Below are 20,607 nucleotides of genomic sequence, written 5' to 3'. Positions count from 1 at the left end.
AGCCTTAACGTTTTAACACGTGGCGGTAACATGCCAATGGTTCTCTACTATTTTATTTAAATTAAGTGGTTTGGAAAAAGGGAGAATTATTGGGGTGTTACAGTTTTGGCCGAGTTTAGTGTTTTGCTCATATCTTTTTCATTATATCTCGAAATTAGGCTTATGATATATGGTTGGAAAGCTTATTTCAAGGCCTATCCAAAAAAATAATAATTGGATCAAAATTATAAGACCAAAAAATCAGTTTATCTCGGTTTTGCGATGTGGACACGAAAAGTGGATAACAAGTTATGGTTTAGGGAAATGAGCTAGGAAATGGATTGGTTTATGAAATTTATTGGATAGAACATGGATTTAAGCACTCCAAAGATTAAATACTCAACCCGACCAATAATGGCGGTGAAAGGTGTTCAACATCGAGTTTGGTTTTGGGGAGACATTTTTAGGTGTCTACAGTGACAAATGAGTTACATTATCTCTTGGAACTATAGAGGTTTGGGAAACATCTCTACAATTAAAGCTCTTGAGAAATTCCCCAAATGGTCTTTCTCATGGAGACTAAGCTAAAAACTGGTAAAATAGAGAGAGTTAAAAATAAAATAAAATTTCAAAACATGATGGCAGTGAGATGTGATGGTGATGGTAGAGGAAGAAAAGGTGGGTTGGCATTATTATGGAAGGAGGAGTTGAAGGTTGAAGTGTGGTCCTTTTCCCAAAATCATATAGATGCATGGATACGTAGCTCGGAGCAGAGGGGATGGAGGTTCACAGGGGTCTATGGTTTTTCGAAAGAGGGAAAAAAACATATGACACGAAATTTACTCGAAAATCTGGCAAATGGGGACGATGTTCCATGGCTTTGTGGAGGTGATTCCAACCTTATTCTTGCATCACATGAGAAGCAAGGAGGTAATGATTTTCTAAATAAGGAGGCTGAGATTTTCAGAGCGGCTGTAAGTATGTGTGATTTTGAGGACTTGGTCTGGGTTACATAGGGCATGATTTCACGTGGACGAATAATCGATGTGTTGAAAATAATATTCAAGAAAGACTAGATCAATATTTTGCTACTCGAGCATGGAGAGAGCTTTTCCCCGGGTCCTTTGTAACTCATCTTTTGAAGAGGAAATCAGATCACCTTCCCATTCTTTTGTGCTTTAAGGAAGGAATTGGAATGGTTAAAAAGAAAAAAAAACAGTACGGGTTTGAAGCTATGTGGTTAAGGGAGGAACCGTGTTCGGAGATCAACTCTAATGCTTGGGAGAGGGGTGGGGACTTGTGTGCAAAAATTGCCCACATTTCTTCTCAGTTGAGTGCTTCCAGTAGAAATAAATTTGGGGATTTTTCTCAAAGAGTTGAGTGATTGTAGAGCCCAAATGGAGAAATTAATGAGGGATTATCGCCCAAATGAGAGCTCTTGATGCTAGGATGAATGAATTGGAGAATCGTGAGGAATTGTAATGGAAGCAACGAAGTCGTCAAGATTGGCTAAAAAATGGAGATTAAAATACCACTTTTTTCCATACAAAAGCCAATCAAAGAATGGAGCGAAATCACATTCATAAAATTAAAGTCATGGCCAGCATTGAATACAAGGATGAAGATCACATAAAAGAAGTATTTGCTAGCCACTTTGAAGAACTCTTTTCAACTGGTGGGCAAATTGACCCCACATCTGTCATTGAAAAAGCGGACTTATTGATCACTGCCAGCCATTATGATGAGCTCGCTGCACCTTTTAACGGGGAGGAGGTCCGAGTTGCCCTTTTCCAAATGCATCCCATGAAAGCCCCTGGGCCCGATGGTATGTCCGCTATATTTTTTCAGAAATTTTGGAATATTTTGGGAAATGATGTGATTGAAAAGGTTTTGAGTATTCTTAATAATGAGGGTGACATTAGTTCCATTAATCAGACTCATATAGTTTTAGTTCCAAAAATAATGTGAGTCTCCTGTTGATTTTAGACCAATTGGTCTATGTAATGTGCTTTATAAGATTGTTTCAAAAATACTTGCAAATAGACTAAAAAAAGTGTTGCCTTAATGAATCTCAAAGTGGTTTTGTTCGGGGGAGATTGATAACCGACAATATTCTTGTTGCATACGAATGCTTCCATTTCCTAAAGAAAAAAAGGTTATCTCGGCTTGAAACTTGACATGAGCAAAGCTTACGATAGAGTGGAGTGGGGTTTTTTAAAGAAAATGATGGAAAAATTGGCTTCCCAGGTGGTTTTGTGCATAATATTATGAAATGTGTTATGACTGCCTCTTTTTTATGTGTTGGTGAATGGGCAGCCCTCCCGAAATTTTGATCCTAGCAGAGAGTTAAGGCAAGGTGACCCATTGTCCCCGTTTCTGTTTATTATGTGTGCCGAGGGTTTATCAGCTCTTCTTCAAGATGCAGAGAAGAGAAAAATCTTCCATGGGGTTAAAATTGGGAGAAATGTTGAATCAATTTCTCACTTATTTTTTAGGGATGATAGTTTGCTTTTAGAGAAAGCAAATGAGGATGAGGCCAAAATGGTACTTAATATTCTTTCTACTTATAAGTTTGCTTCCGGGCAAAAACTAAATATGTAAAAATCGGAGATGTCTTTTAGCTGAAATGTTGAGCAAGAGAAGAGGAATATACTTTAGATAAAGTTAACTTTTAAGGCTGTCGAGGGACATGACTAAAGAGAAAATTAAAGTACAAATTTTTACCTACACTCCATGGCAGGGAACACTACCTACACCCTCTACCCACACACATATCCTTCGCGCGTGTCCCGCTCCCTCCCCTTTTCAATTATGAATTTTTGGAAAAATTTTATAATATGTTCATTTCTGTATTAGTATATGATCAGTTTTGTATCACTAGATGTTCATTTTTATAATAAGGAGTTTTTTTTGTCCAAATTAATATATTTTCTAGATATTTTTAAAATTTTCTATATATAAAAATGAGAGCAATTAAATTCATTTACTATAAGGATAATTGCGTTCAAATTATTTTTATAATAAGAAGTATTGCATCATCAATGTTCATTTATATTATTCATGTGTTCAACAGATGTTTGTTTTTGTATCGTCAAATGTTCATTTCAAGAGTTATGTGTAAGTAATATAGTAAGATGAAAAAACATACGTCTTAGAATTCTATTTATTTAAATAAAACGTTGTTAAAAAATAATTTCCAATATGAATTTTATTTAATTTTGTTTAATAAACAAGAAAGTGAACCATTAAATCGTATTGTACATATGTGTCTTGTTAAATGAACATTCTCTGTTACATTTTATATGTAGAATCATTCTCCTTAATTGTTGTACGTTTATACCCTTTAATTTATATATAGCCTTTTGTGTGCTTTTCTTGATACACATCTTTTCTCAATATGTACATCGTCGTTTTCACCTTTCTTATTTGGTTAATTTGTGTAGTGAAAGATTAAATTTTTGTAAAAAAATAATTATTTGCAAAGTCAAACACTATAAACAAAACAGAATAATTGAATGAGCATTTACAAATACAAATATGAACACATTGTTGAAAATGAACATAGTTCAATATGATAATGAACAACTATTAAAATCTAAATGAACATCTTTCAATATGAAAATGAACAAGTATTATTAGTCAAATAAACATTTTTCAATATGATGACAAACAAATTAAATTTAAATTGAACAATATTCAATATTGGTAATGAACAAGTACTAAAGTTTAAGTCAAGCAAACAACTTTTGATGTGCTAAATTACCAGTATTGTAGACACCCATTTGTGTCTCCCCAAAACCAAACCCAGTGATGAATACCTGTCACGTCAAACCATAATCGAATGAGGTGAAAGTGTGAAAAGTCAAGTGATGCGGTTAGTTTTTATTAAAAATCTCTTTTTTCTGTTTTCGAAAACCCACTCTATTTTATAAAAACGTCCAATTTAGTTTATTTTGGTCCATGATAAGGGTCCAATAATGGTGTATTTGGATGGGGCTTGAAAAGACCTTTCCAACGATATATTATAAGCCCAATTCCGATGAATAATGAGGAAGTTATGGCCAATATACTAAACTGGGCCCAAACCGGATTTTACCTACGACCCAATGATCATGAGGAGGGTCCAAAGGTTTAATCCTATTCCTAAAATAATTAGGATTGATTAGAATCTTCTATAAGTTTCTAAAAAATCTTAATTATCCTTTTTTTGAAAAGATAAGATCATAGAATTTGATTTGAATATAAACTTTCCTTTTTTAAAACTTTCCTAATTCTATTCGGATTTAAAGATGTTCAAAGATAGTCAGATATTATTTTCGTGCCTCATATTTTTTATCCAAATTTTATATGGTTGGATATATCTTGAAATTATCTTTCCGATGATATATTATAATATTAAATCCAAGCTATAACGAAAAAGATATTAAAGATATACGAAACTCTATCCAAAGCTGACACCCTTTCACTATTTCGTCCATATCTTTTTATCTAAAAAAGATTTTAATCTGATTATAATTGCATTTGAAAGTAGACTTCAAGAGCTTTCCAACGACATATTATATGACTTATTTGGACTTCTATATCAAAAGATATGATAAAAACAAAATCCGCAAAAACTGTCTCTGTTGCCTGGCGACAAGATAAATTCCTGGCGACAAGGTCGGTTTGTTAGCGACAGAGTGGAGTTTTATTCCTTATCAAATTCTATGATTTTCCGGACTATTTTCCTATAAATAGGGTCCGAACTTCTGTTTTCATTCATCAACTCTCATCTATTCTCCCAATCAATTCTCTCTATCAACTCTCATCAAGAATTACTTAATTCTTATTTCTCTCTCTCTTTCTAAACTAGCTTTTTACAAAACAAAATATTCCGCATTCACAAGACTTAGAGTCTCTTAGCCAAGTTCGAAGTTGCCTTCGCCCTAGACGTGCAAGGTTGATAATTTCTGAGGGTTTGGTCCAAAACTAGTCAAAGCTTTATTTAATTTGATTTCAATTTAATTCTTTAATTATTCTTTATTGATTTTCAAGTTTACTAACTTGTGTATTTTGTTATTAGAAAGAGGTACGAGGCTTCAAAGTATGTAATCTTATTACTCTCTTTCAATGTAGAAAGCATGTTTATTAATGTTTAATTCCTAGTATCATGTTAGGATGTTTTTAATGCTTTCTAGTATCATGTTTAGGTTGCCTCTTATTATTTCTAATATTATGTTATCATGTTAGTACCATGTTAGGTTTGAAGCTTGATCTTTATTGTTTAGTGACATGCTAGGATTTGTTATCAACCTTGTTAGTATCATGCCTAGGATCTTGCTATTATATTTAAGCTTTATTATTAACATGCTCTTGATAATTATTATTATTATGTTGCTTGATATTTATTTTATATTTTATCGTTATTGCTTGATCACACCTTTTATGATTGTTAAAGGGAATTTGTACTTGAAATCACGCTTAATAAGATAATTATTAATTTGGTTTAGGCTAATGTGATTTTAACTCAAGTGATCGCCAATAATATATTATTTGTGCATTAATATTCAACCAACATAGATTAAACAGGTTAGGTTTAATATAATGTTTGTATGTTATTCGAAAAGCGCACATGAATACGAGCAGAACAAAGTAGAGGCCTATTTTATAGGGCGGGTCCTTTCTTTTGTAGATTGGATTCGTACCCTCATCCCCGGACCCTGTTTGGTTCAAGACCTTATGGAGTAGTTGATGGTCCTTTTGGATTGTCTTTTGGGTTTACAAGTTCCTAAAACTTGTTGGCGATTCTTTTGCTCTCTTTTTCTTCCCTTTGGAACGCCACCGTACTTTAGTGTATGATCACAGTGGGGTTCAAGTTTGGGGTCATGATGCTTGAAATATTCCCTACAGTTTTTGGCGACTCCACTGGGGAGGATTTCTATTTATATTCCTGAAATTTATTTAATTTTGGCAATTATTTAGAATGAGCGGATGAGACTTGAAAAATTCTAAGTATTTCATGTGCGTGATTTGATTAACATGATTGTCATATGCATTAAAAGGTCCTCATGGGAGCACCCCATGAGTCAATCCATAGGAATTTTACACGTAGGAAATTTGAGAAATATCTTTCATGACTAGAATCGAAAAGATGATGCGAAATCTGGAAAATTCGAAGAACAAAGAAACTTGCCAAGGCATGTAGGAACTAGCGTCTAGAAAACAGGGCTTGTCGCAAGTAAAAAGTTTCTGTCGCCTGGCGACAGTTCTGTCGCTTGGCGACAGGAGCTTTTTTGCGGCGACAATCCCTGTAATCTAGCGCCAAGTTCTTCCAATACCGAGCTAGGGGTCTGCCTTCTTGCTTTGACCATTTCTAGCATTGTTGGCTTGATTTTACTTATTGATTGAGTCCTTTTCTCACTTTTCTGAACCCATATGTGTTCTACATATGGAAATAACCCTCTGGGGGTTCCTGCTTCACCTGCCCAATGGAATATCCCACTATCATGTGCAAAGTTCAGATTTGGGTACGTGCAAAGTTTGTGAATCCACCAAACCATGGAGTCGAGTTCCATTTCATCACGAACTCGCGGAATCCTGTCCATTCGCTCCAACCCTCCCGGTAGGCTTGTGTGCAATTCATATGGATTCATAACCATGGACCTTTTTTTGACTTAACCCATATCCTCGAACTTTAGAGAACTAGAGCCATGGTTAGGTTGCAAACTCATCATATTGCGACTATGTGAACTACTTGTGCACCCTTGCTTGTATATATTATATATGTGTTAACCGTTTGTTTGACTTGTGATTAAGACTAAATAAATTGACTAATGACTAAAAGGACTTTGTCTAATTAATTAATTAATTAAAGGCTAATAAATTAATCAATTCGACTTAGTACGACTTTAGGCATGTCCATTTAGAGTAAAATTACTGGAAACATTCTAAATTAATGTTCCAGCAATGGCACAGGAATTTGGACTGTGGCGCTGTAGTTTAGTGTCTGTCACCTGGCAACAATTTTGTCGTCTGGCGACAGGCTCTAAACAGTGGCGACAGTCCTGTTGTTTTAGCGACAGTCCAGTTCTCTTACTCGAGTCATCACGACGAGTCTAATTCACAGTCTACTAATCAGTTTATCAATTTATTAATGACTCAAACCATGTTAAGTCTTTAATTGAGTTTAGGCACTTAAAGTCCAATGGTCATACACTAAGAGTCAAAGACTTTGTTTAATTAATTAATTAATTAATTTGAACTAAAAAAAAGCCTAAAGTCGAGTCATAGTTCCTTTAAGTCAACTCGGATTTTTATTCCCGTATACTGCACATGCGTCAACTTGTTTTGGTCATAGCCGGAGTTCTAGGAAGAACCACGAGTCGTATAACCTATGGATCTATAGCCCCGAGTTTTATCTTTAATTTGGCGTTGGTTTCGTCCCAATCAGAGTCACAGATTAAAATTTATGACTAAAATAATACAGCCTGTCCAGTTTAGTGCACATACGTGAAGTCTTAATTTAGTCTTTACTTAAGTCTAGTCACATAGTCTAGCCACATGGTCATGACACAAGTCTTAACATGTCACCCACACTCATTAGTCTTAGCACACACTTTGCACAGGTCACCATGGCCATGTCTTAGGTTCATGCATGAGTCGTTTTTCCGTCATTTAAGTTGGGGGTCCATTCTATTCCTAATTCTTCCATATTTCTTCATCTACATCATCTTCCCCCTCACTACATTCTTTCCCCATACATATTATTCCTCTCACTCCTCCATAATCTTTTCCCATCTATTGCATGTTGAATAAAGCTTGAGTCAAAATAATTGGTATAAAACTTATCCCTAATTTCCCTTTCTACAGTACTTGGTCAAGGAGGGAAGGGCGTTTAATCAAGGACAACACTTTTGTTCAAGTTTTACTTTTTGACAAACCAATCGGTAGGAAAAGGAAAGCTAAGAAGGCAATGGCTAGTCAAGAAGAACTTAATGAGGTCAAGGGACAGGTAGCCAACTTGGCTGAGATGTTACAAAACTTATCTCTGCAAATAAGTAATCCTGAAAAATTGAAACAAATGGACCTAATCCAGGAAAGCTTGGGCAAGCTGTCCGACGACTTCAGATTCCAAGAGATTAGCTCACAAGGGGTCTCGGTGGATAAGGACCTTCTCCCATAGAAGTTCAATTCCAATGACATCCCTAAATTTAAGGCTATGGATAACCCTTATTTTCATTTAATAGGTTTTGAAACTATAATGAACATTAAGGGGATAGATAGAAAAGCATTTCACTCTGTATTTTCATTATCTTTAGAAGCTGTATGTCAACAGTGGTACTTTTCACTTGATAAAGAAAAGACCTCTAGTTAGGAGTCTATTGTAAGTGCTTTCATTGAAAGATATAAATGCAATGTTCAAATTGAAACTGATCATAGAGAGCTTGAAATTCTAAAGCAAAAAGAGAATGAAAGTTTCACTTCCTTCTTTAATAAATGGAAGGAAACCACTGCAAAAATGGTTGAAGTACCTAGTGAAAAAAAGTCTGTCAAGATGTTCATCAAGAACCTTCAAGAAAAATATGCAAAGCACTTAAAATACCAACACAACTTGAATACTTTCCAAGCTGTGTATAATATAGGTATCGACATTGAAGATGACCTTTTGAAAGATAATAGTGCAAGAGGAAAGAAGAACGACCATCCCTCTTCTTCCTCTCCCATTAACGAAGTACATGCTACGAACACCCCTAAACAGCGAATCCAAAGGTCAAAAAGAGTGTTCACTCCACTCGGTATGAGTTATGAAACAGCTTTCGAAAAACTACACCACAAAGGACTGGTCATGCCCATAGGACCTATCAAAGATCTAGTTCCCGAAGCCAGGCCACCTAAGTGGAATCCTAGTAAACACTGCAAATATCATCAAGGAAAGGGTCACGACACTGAGGAGTGTTGGAAACTCAAAGAAGCTATTCAGGACTTGATTGATGAAAATAAAACTTTCGAGATTCTAGCCATCACAGAAGATCAAACATCCTTCAATCCTTCACTCCTTATCACACCTGTAGGTGAGCCCATGATCGATATGACTTGTATAACTTCTATTGATGAAGTAGCCATGATTGAGGAAGACGAAGGGGCTCTCCTAGATAATATCGAGGAAAATTTGTCAAGTCTAAAAGAAGACGTTCGAAAACTACAAGAGGCCATTGCCATGCTCTTGAATGTGGTAGAAGGATTAGCAAGTCGGATAATGGTTATCGAACAAAATTCTCACCAAGGATTCAATGAAGAATTCAATGCTCCTAAGCCACGGGCAAAACGGACCATGGAAAACCTCATTAATTCAAATCACATTCATACTCCTCTTAGCAACAGGAAGGCCAAAAATAGTACCAATAATAACAGTGGCTGGAAAGGAAAGAAGAACGACAATCCTTCTTCTTCCAAAACTACCCATTCAAATAACGTTAGCACATTTGACTTGGATGAGATCCTTGCCATGAACAAACGAGGATAAATGAGAAACATCACACCTATTGGTATAAGTTATGACACCGCATTTGATCGCTTACATGCAAAAGGTCTTATAACTCCCATTGGACCGTTTGGGGATCCACCTGTCGAAAGGAGGACGGCTAGCTGGAATCCCAATGCATATTGCAAGTATCACCAGGGCAGGGGTCATACTATTGAGAGCTGTTGGAAGCTAAAGGAGGCCATCCAATATTTGATTGACAATAACAAGTTCCTTATACCTCCAGTCAACGAGAAGTTTGAGTGACAAGAGGCGAGCTTCAACGACAAGATTTCGTGACCTTTTTTTTTCTACTTTTTTTATTCTTTTCCCCAATAAGTCTAGCATAGGTACCTTTCATTTTCCCCTAGTTTTTACTTTGTAGGACTTTCATTTACTTTTTTCCTTTTAATAAAATGAGCATTTTATTTTCTTGAATATGATCATTGCATTGCATTGCCAAAAAAAAAAAATCGCCGAATTAAGCACAAGGTATACCAATGATTTAAGGCACCCCTTGTAGCCATATCATATCTCTCACCCTTTAAATATATAATCCTTTTCTTGATAAACCACTTTGAGCCTCGTCTAACGATAGACCTTTCATTTTTCAACCCATATCTACCTAACCTTGGGATGGGATGGTGTGTAACTTATGCAAGTTTCAAATATGAAAAGCTTGAGTGATCTCAAAATAAAAAATGATACAAAAAAAATAAATAAATAAAAGTGTACAAAAGGGCAAGTGTTCCAATGTCTATGATATGAAAATATCTTTGATAAGAACATGTCTCAGATTGCGTTTCTTATCGAGTGCTCGGTACCGTGCCTGAGAAACATGAATGCCAAGTGAGTGATAGACCGCATGATCGGGATTGCCCACACATATAAAAATGAAAAATGAAAAAGCAAAAGAGAGCAAAAAATAAACAAAAAAAAAAGAGAAAGAAAGCTCAAAAATGAGAAACCTCAAGCATAAAAATAAAAAAAATTCAAAAGCAAGGTTGCACACCTTGGGGGCTTATCTAGGGTCTTGAACCTTTATCCCCTTTTTCCCTAACCTTTAGCCTAACCACGTTACAACCCTTAAAAAAGACCTTTTTGAGGTATACACACACTTGTGCGAGGTTCGGCTAGAGCTACGTTTGGCCTGATTCCTAACGGATACGTAGGCAACTTCATATTGAGGTGCGGCCATAATAAAAATGCATTCATTTTCACATTCACACACTTACACCATGATCATGTCAAGGGATTTCCAATGCTCATCCCTATTTACTTAGAGCTAGACTTGGGGGCTTGATCCTTACATCATTAGCCTACCTAGCCTAAGAGTCATCATTATTTGACTCTTATCAAATAATACTTTTCCGTACACTTAGCCTTTGTAGCCTAACTTTAGCGTCACTTTCACACACTGCACACATCACAGATACATGACCAAATAGACTCCCAATTAGGAACCCTTTGTCATGAAATCTTAACATAATGTTGAAGCATGCTTTGTCATATCACACATCACTCATCACTTATAATCATCATTGTATCAAAGTATGAAGTGCTTAGCCTCCGTGCCTAAGTTACCTAAATACTTTCATAATCGAGTCAACTAAGATAGTTTAGGAGGAATTAATCCTTGCACCTTGAGGGATAGTATCAAATGCATATACTTGATCAAGCTCATTCAACATGCACCATCAAACACTTCGATTCTTTTTCGCGTCTTTCTTTTTCGGGAGAAAGTCGGTACCCTCCACAAAAATGACGGAAAATTTTTGCTTTTTTGCATTTTCAAGTCGCAATTTACACACGAGTCATGTACATTGAGTCATGTCGTGTCATATCACATCGAGTGGAGTCTAGCTAACACATGTGTCAAACGATTTGAGTTAAGTCATGTCAAATCAATGAGTCAAGCAACACTAAGCCTTAGGTCAACCCTAAGATGATAAAAGATGAGCAAAGTCCTATAGTCCAAAATATAAATGCAGGTACATTCCAGCGAGCAAGAATATTCCCGGATTTTTTCGAAAAAACCGCGAATATAGATGTAAGAAACTTTTCCAAGATGAGAGAAGTTTGAGAAAAATTATATGGAGATGAAGAGCCTTAATTTGCAAAAGATTTGAGCAGATTTGGTTGTAAGGAAACGACCAAATTGAAAGTTCGGAGCAATATCGCGGCGACAGGCACTTTTGGCTTGCGCTGGTGCAGCGACAGGTCACGTGGCTTCATGATGTGGACATATAGACCTGGCTCAGCAATTTCGGATTCCTTGGTACGCCAGTTAGCCCCTCTAAGCAATTTGACATGATTTAGTGATCAGCTCGATTACAATCACAATGAGTGATCGACCTGACAAAAGATCGTCTCACTTAGCTTAAAGTGCCTAAGTATTGGCTCATCGCAAGCACCAAAGTAATGGTTCACAATGATTTCCTAGGATGGAAGAAGATTTGAAGATTCGAGATGACGAAGCCTTCAACAGGGGGCTTTAAGATTAAAAAGAGTCTATTACTTGGATTTAAGAAGGACGGTTTGAGATGAAGCGACCTTCAATAGCTTTCACTATGATTGGGGAGGTTATTATTAGATTTGAGAAGAACGATTCAAGATGAAGCGGTCTTTGATAGCTTTCGCTAAGATTGTGAAGGTTATCACTTGATTTGAGAAGATAGCACGAGATGAGCAATCTTCGACAACCTTCGCTAAGATTATGGAAGTTGTCATCAAGATTTGAGAAGATAGCACGAGATGGGCGATCTTCGACGACGTTCGCTAAGATTGTGGAAGTTGTCATCAAGATTTGAGAAGATAGCATGAGATGAGCAATCTTCGACAACGCCCGCTAAGATTGTGGAAGTTGTCACCAAGATTTGAGAAGATAGCACAAGATGGGCGATCTTCGACAATGTCCGCTAAGATTGTGGAAGTTGTCACCTAGATTTGAGAAGAGCGGTTCGTGATGAGGCGGTCTTCGACGACATTCACTAAGATTGTGGAAGTTGTCACCTATATTTAAGAAAAGCGGTTCGTGATGAGGCGGTCTTCGACGACATTCGCTATGATTGGGAAGGTTGTCACCATGATTCAAGGAAAAGCTCGAGATGTAGCAGCAATGATAGACAGCGTTCCCTAGGATGTGGAGAGTTGTCACAAAATTTGAAGATGGCGAAGCAAGGTCACCTTCGACGGTCCCTCAAGGTAAAGAAGAGATTGTCTATAGCGGCGATACACTGCCGTGGCGACGTACGGCCACAACCCTGGAGATGACGACATACAGTTATTTTCGACGATGTTCCCGAAATATTGTGGAGGATTGTCACCAAGAATATTGAAGACGACGACATATGGTTATCTTCAACGATGGCGTTCACGAGGCACTGTGGAGGTTGAGACAAACAACAAATGAAGCAACAGCAAAACAGTTACGCTCAGAGACGTGTGCTCGACGGTGCAAGATACGCGTTTCTTAACTCTTTTATCTGTTTAACTATTGATTGTTTTACAGGTATCGGCATTATAAGAATGATTTGGAATCGTAGAACGTTTTGAATCATTCTCCGTCCCTATCGATACTTTGACTTTCGTTTTTTGAAACATAAGTTTCTTCAAACTCAGTCAAAGTGGGGGCTTCTGTAGACACCCATTTGTGTCTCCCCGAAACCAAACCCAGTGATGAATACCTGTCACGTCAAACCATAATCGAATGAGGTGAAAGTGTGAAAAGTCAAGTGATGCGGTTAGTTTTTATTAAAAATCTCTTTTTTCTGTTTTCGAAAACCCACTCTATTTTATAAAAACGTTCAATTAAGTTTATTTTTGTCCATGATAAGGGTCCAATAATGGTGTAGTTGGATGGGGATTGAAAAGACCTTTCCAACGATATATTATAAGCCCAATTCCGATGAATAATGAGGAAGTTATGGCCAATATACTAAACTGGGCCCAAACCGGATTTTACCTACGACCGAATGATCATGAGGAGGGTCCAAAGGTTTAATCCTATTCCTAAAATAATTAGGATTGATTAGAATCTTCTATAAGTTTCTAAAAAATCTTAATTATCCTTTTTTTGAAAAGATAAGATCATAGAATTTGATTTGAATATAAACTTTCCTTTTTTAAAACTTTCCTAATTCTATTCGGATTTAAAGATGTTCAAAGATAGTCAGATATTATTTTCGTGCCTCATATTTTTTATCCAAATTTTATATGGTTGGATATATCTTGAAATTATCTTTCCGATGATATATTATAATATTAAATCCGAGCTATAACGAAAAAGATATTAAAGATATACGAAACTCTATCCAAAGCTGACACCCTTTCACTATTTCGTCCATATCTTTTTATCTAAAAAAGATTTTAATCTGATTATAATTGCATTTGAAAGTAAACTTCAAGAGCTTTCCAACGACATATTATATGACTTATTTGGACTTCTAGATCAAAAGATATGATAAAAACAAAATCCGCAAAAACTGTCTCTGTCGCCTGGCGACAAGGTCGGTTTGTTAGCGACAGAGTGGAGTTTTATTCCTTATCAAATTCTATGATTTTCCGGACTATTTTCCTATAAATAGGGTCCGAACTTCTGTTTTCATTCATCAACTCTCATCTATTCTCCCAATCAATTCTCTCTATCAACTCTCATCAAGAATTACTTAATTCTTATTTCTCTCTCTCTTTCTAAACTAGCTTTTTACAAAACACAATATTCCGCATTCACAAGACTTAGAGTCTCTTAGCCAAGTTCGAAGTTGCCTTCGCCCTAAACGTGCAAGGTTGATAATTTCTGAGGGTTTGGTCCAAAACTAGTCAAAGTTTTATTTAATTTGATTTCAATTTAATTCTTTAATTACTCTTTATTGATTTTCATCGAAGTTTACTAACTTGTGTATTTTGTTATTAGAAAGAGGTACGAGGCTTCAAAGTATGTAATCTTATTACTCTCTTTCAATGTAGAAAGCATGTTTATTAATGTTTAATTCCTAGTATCATGTTAGGATGTTTTTAATGCTTTCTAGTATCATGTTTAGGTTGCCTCTTATTATTTCTAATATTATGTTATCATGTTAGTACCATGTTAGGTTTGAAGCTTTGATCTTTATTGTTTAGTGACATGCTAGGATTTGTTATCAACCTTGTTAGTATCATGCCTAGGATCTTGCTATTATATTTAAGATTTATTATTAACATGCTCTTGATAATTATTATTATTATGTTGCTTGATATTTATTTTATATTTTATCGTTATTTCTTGATCACACCTTTTATGATTGTTAAAGGGAATTTGTACTTGAAATCACGCTTAATAAGATAATTATTAATTTGGTTTAGGCTAATGTGATTTTAACTCAAGTGATCGCCAATAATAGTATTATTTGTGCATTAATATTCAACCAACATAGATTAAACAGGTTAGGTTTAATATAATGTTTGTATGTTATTCGAAAAGCGCACATGAATACGAGCAGAAGAAAGTAGAGGCTTATTTTATAGGGCGGGTCCTTTCTTTTGTAGATTGGATTCGTACCCTCATCCCCGGACCCTGTTTGGTTCAAGACCTTATGGAGTAGTTGATGGTCCTTTTGGATTGTCTTTTGGGTTTACAAGTTCCTAAAACTTGTTGGCGATTCTTTTACTCTCTTTTTCTTCCCTTTGGAACGCCACCGTACTTTAGTGTATGATCACAGTGGGGTTCAAGTTTGGGGTCATGATGCTTGAAATATTCCCTACAGTTTTTGGCGACTCCACTGGGGAGGATTTCTATTTATATTCCTGAAATTTATTTAATTTTGGCAATTATTTAGAATGAGCGGATGAGACTTGAAAAATTCTAAGTATTTCATGTGCGTGATTTGATTAACATGATTGTCATATGCATTAAAAGGTCCTCATGGGAGCACCCCATGAGTCAATCCATAGGAATTTTACACGTAGGAAATTTGAGAAATATCTTTCATGACTAGAATCGAAAAGATGATGCGAAATCTGGAAAATTCGAAGAACAAAGAAACTTGCCAAGGCATGTAGGAACTAGCGTCTAGAAAACAGGGCTTGTCGCCCGTAAAAAGTTTCTGTCGCCTGGCGACAGGAGCTTTTTTGCGGCGACAATCCCTGTAATCTGGCGCCAAGTTCTTCCAATACCGAGCCAGGGGTCTGCCTTCTTGCTTTGACCATTTCTAGCATTGTTGGCTTTATTTTACTTATTGATTGAGTCCTTTTCTCACTTTTCTGAACCCATATGTGTTCTACATATGGAAATAACCCTCTGGGGGTTCCTGCTTCACCTGCCCAATGGAATATCCCACTATCATGTGCAAAGTTCAGATTTGGGTACGTGCAAAGTTTGTGAATCCACCAAACCATGGAGTCGAATTCGATTTCATCACGAACTCGCGGAATCCTGTCCATTCGCTCCAACCCTCCCGGTAGGCTTGTGTGCAATGCATATGGATTCATAACCATGGACCTTTTTTTGACTTAACCCATATCCTCGAACTTTAGAGAACTAGAGCCATGGTTAGGTTGCAAACTCATCATATTGTGACTATGTGAACTACTTGTGCACCCTTGCTTGTATATATTATATATGTGTTAACCGTTTGTTTGACTTGTGATTAAGACTAAATAAATTGACTAATGACTAAAAGGACTTTGTCTAATTAATTAATTAATTAAAGGCTAATAAATTAATCAATTCGACTTAGTACGACTTTAGGCATGTCCATTTAGAGTAAAATTATTGGAAACAGTCTAGATTAATGTTCCAGCAATGGCACAGGAATTTGGACTGTAACGCTGCAGTTTAGTGTCTGTCACCTGGCGACAATTTTGTCGTCTGGCGACAGGCTCTAAACAGTGGCGACAGTCCTGTTGTTTTAACGACAGTCCAGTTCTCTTACTCGAGTCATCACGACGAGTCTAATTCACAGTCTACTAATTAGTTTATCAATTTATTAATGGCTCAAACCATGTTAAGTCTTTAATTGAGTTTAGGCACTTAAAGTCCAATGGTCATACACTAAGAGTCAAAGACTTTGTTTAATTAATTAATTAATTAATTTGAACTAAAAAAAAGCCTAAAGTCGAGTCATAGTTCCTTTAAGTCAACTCGGATTTTTATTCCCGTATACTGCACATGCGTCAACTTGTTTTGGTCATAGCCGGAGTTCTAGGAAGAACCACGAGTCGTATAACCTATGGATCTATAGCCCCGAGTTTTATCTTTAATTTGGCGTTGGTTTAGTTCCAATCAGAGTCACAGATTAAAAGTTATGACTAAAATACTACAGCCTGTCCAGTTTAGTGCACATACGTGAAGTCTTAATTTAGTCTTTACTTAAGTCTAGTCACATAGTCTAGCCACATGGTCATGACACAAGTCTTAACATGTCATCCACACTCATTAGTCTTAGCACACACTTTGCAAAGGTCACCATGACCATGTCTTAGGTTCATGCATGAGTCGTTTTTCCGTCATTTAAGTTGGGGGTCCATTCTATTCCTAATTCTTCCATATTTCTTCATCTACATCATCTTCCCCCTCACTACATTCTTTCCCCATACATATTATTCCTCTCACTCCTCCATAATCTTTTCCCATCTATTGCATGTTGAATAAAGCTTGAGTCAAAATAATTGGTATAAAACTTATCCCTAATTTCCCTTTCTACAGTACTTGGTCAAGGAGGGAAGGGCGTTTAATCAAGGACAACACTTTTGTTCAAGTTTTACTTTTTGATAAACCAATCGGTAGGAAAAGGAAAGCTAAGAAGGCAATGGCTAGTCAAGAAGAACTTAATGAGGTCAAGGGACAGGTTGCCAACTTGGCTGAGATGTTACAAAACTTATCGCTGCAAATAAGTAATCCTGAAAAAAAGAAACAAATGGACCTAATCCAGGAAAGCTTGGGCAAGCTGTCCGACGACTTCAGATTCCAAGAGATTAGCTCACAAGGGGTCTCGGTGGATAAGGACCTTCTCCCATAGAAGTTCAATTCCAATGACATCCCTAAATTTAAGGCTATGGATAACCCTTATTTTCATTTAAGAGCTTTTGAAACTATAATGAACATTAAGGGGATAGATAGAAAAGCATTTCACTCTGTATTTTCATTATCTTTAGAAGCTGTATGTCAACAGTGGTACTTTTCACTTGATAAAGAAAAGACCTCTAGTTAGGAGTCTATTGTAAGTGCTTTCATTGAAAGATATAAATGCAATGTTCAAATTGAAACTGATCATAGAGAGCTTGAAATTCTAAAGCAAAAAGAGAATGAAAGTTTCACTTCCTTCTTTAATAAATGGAAGGAAACCACTGCAAAAATGGTTGAAGTACCTAGTGAAAAAAAGTCTGTCAAGATGTTCATCAAGAACCTTCAAGAAAAATATGCAAAGCACTTAAAATACCAACACAACTTGAATACTTTCCAAGCTGTGTATAATATAGGTATCGACATTGAAGATGACCTTTTGAAAGATAATAGTGCAAGAGGAAAGAAGAACGACCATCCCTCTTCTTCCTCTCCCATTAACGAAGTACATGCTACGAACACCCCTAAACAGCGAATCCAAAGGTCAAAAAGAGTGTTCACTCCACTCGGTATGAGTTATGAAACAGCTTTCGAAAAACTACACCACAAAGGACTGGTCATGCCCATAGGACCTATCAAAGATCCAGTTCCCGAAGCCAGGCCACCTAAGTGGAATCCTAGTAAACACTGCAAATATCATCAAGGAAAGGGTCACGACACTGAGGAGTGTTGGAAACTCAAAGAAGCTATTCAGGACTTGATTGATGAAAATAAAACTTTCGAGATTCTAGCCATCACAGAAGATCAAACATCCTTCGATCCTTCACTCCTTATCACACCTGTAGGTGAGCCCATGATCGATATGACTTGTATAACTTCTATTGATGAAGTAGCCATGATTGAGGAAGACGAAGGGGCTCTCCTAGATAATATCGAGGAAAATTTGTCAAGTCTAAAAGAAGACGTTCGAAAACTACAAGAGGCCATTGCCATGCTCTTGAATGTGGTAGAAGGATTAGCAAGTCGGATAATGGTTATCGAACAAAATTCTCACCAAGGATTCAATGAAGAATTCAATGCTCCTAAGCCACGGGCAAAACGGACCACGGAAAACCTCATTAATTCAAATCACATTCATACTCCTCTTAGCAACAGGAAGGCCAAAAATAGTACCAATAATAACAGTGGCTGGAAAGGAAAGAAGAACGACAATCCTTCTTCTTCCAAAACTACCCATTCAAATAACGTTAGCACATTTGACTTGGATGAGATCCTTGCCATGAACAAACGAGGACAAATGAGAAACATCACACCTATTGGTATAAGTTATGACACCGCATTTGATCGCTTACATGCAAAAGGTCTTATAACTCCCATTGGACCGTTTGGGGATCCACCTGTCGAAAGGAGGACGGCTAGCTGGAATCCCAATGCATATTGCAAGTATCACCAGGGCAGGGGTCATACTATTGAGAGCTGTTGGAAGCTAAAGGAGACCATCCAATATTTGATTGACAATAACAAGTTCCTTATACCTCCAGTCAACGAGAAGTTTGAGTGACAAGAGGCGAGCTTCAACGACAAGATTTCGTGACCTTTTTTTTTCTACTTTTTTTATTCTTTTCCCCAATAAGTCTAGCATAGGTACCTTTCATTTTCCCCTAGTTTTTACTTTGTAGGACTTTCATTTACTTTTTTCCTTTTAATAAAATGAGCATTTTATTTTCTTGAATATGATCATTGCATTGCATTGCCAAAAAAAAAAATCGCCGAATTAAGCACAAGGTATACCAATGATTTAAGGCACCCCTTGTAGCCATATCATATCTCTCACCCTTTAAATATATAATCCTTTTCTTGATAAACCACTTTGAGCCTCGTCTAACGATAGACCTTTCATTTTTCAACCCATATCTACCTAACCTTGGGATGGGATGGTGTGTAACTTATGCAAGTTTCAAATATGAAAAGCTTGAGTGATCTCAAAATAAAAAATGATACAAAAAAAATAAATAAATAAAAGTGTACAAAAGGGCAAGTGTTCCAATGTCTATGATATGAAAATATCTTTGATAAGAACATGTCTCAGATTGCGTTTCTTATCGAGTGCTCGGTACCGTGCCTGAGAAACATGAATGCCAAGTGAGTGATAGACCGCATGATCGGGATTGCCCACACATATAAAAATGAAAAATGAAAAAGCAAAAGAGAGCAAAAAATAAACAAAAAAAAAAGAGAAAGAAAGCTCAAAAATGAGAAACCTCAAGCATAAAAATAAAAAAAATTCAAAAGCAAGGTTGCACACCTTGGGGGCTTATCTAGGGTCTTGAACCTTTATCCCCTTTTTCCCTAACCTTTAGCCTAACCACGTTACAACCCTTAAAAAAGACCTTTTTGAGGTATACACACACTTGTGCGAGGTTCGGCTAGAGCTACGTTTGGCCTGATTCCTAACGGATACGTAGGCAACTTCATATTGAGGTGCGGCCATAATAAAAATGCATTCATTTTCACATTCACACACTTACACCATGATCATGTCAAGGGATTTCCAATGCTCATCCCTATTTACTTAGAGCTAGACTTGGGGGCTTGATCCTTACATCATTAGCCTACCTAGCCTAAGAGTCATCATTATTTGACTCTTATCAAATAATACTTTTCCGTACACTTAGCCTTTGTAGCCTAACTTTAGCGTCACTTTCACACACTGCACACATCACAGATACATGACCAAATAGACTCCCAATTAGGAACCCTTTGTCATGAAATCTTAACATAATGTTGAAGCATGCTTTGTCATATCACACATCACTCATCACTTATAATCATCATTGTATCAAAGTATGAAGTGCTTAGCCTCCGTGCCTAAGTTACCTAAATACTTTCATAATCGAGTCAACTAAGATAGTTTAGGAGGAATTAATCCTTGCACCTTGAGGGATAGTATCAAATGCATATACTTGATCAAGCTCATTCAACATGCACCATCAAACACTTCGATTCTTTTTCGCGTCTTTCTTTTTCGGGAGAAAGTCGGTACCCTCCACAAAAATGACGGAAAATTTTTGCTTTTTTGCATTTTCAA

The sequence above is a fragment of the Chenopodium album genome, chromosome 11 (assembly GCF_948465745.1).
Source record: "Chenopodium album chromosome 11, dcCheAlbu1.1, whole genome shotgun sequence".
Taxonomy (NCBI): domain Eukaryota; kingdom Viridiplantae; phylum Streptophyta; class Magnoliopsida; order Caryophyllales; family Amaranthaceae; genus Chenopodium; species Chenopodium album.
This window is presented reverse-complemented; position numbering follows the sequence as displayed.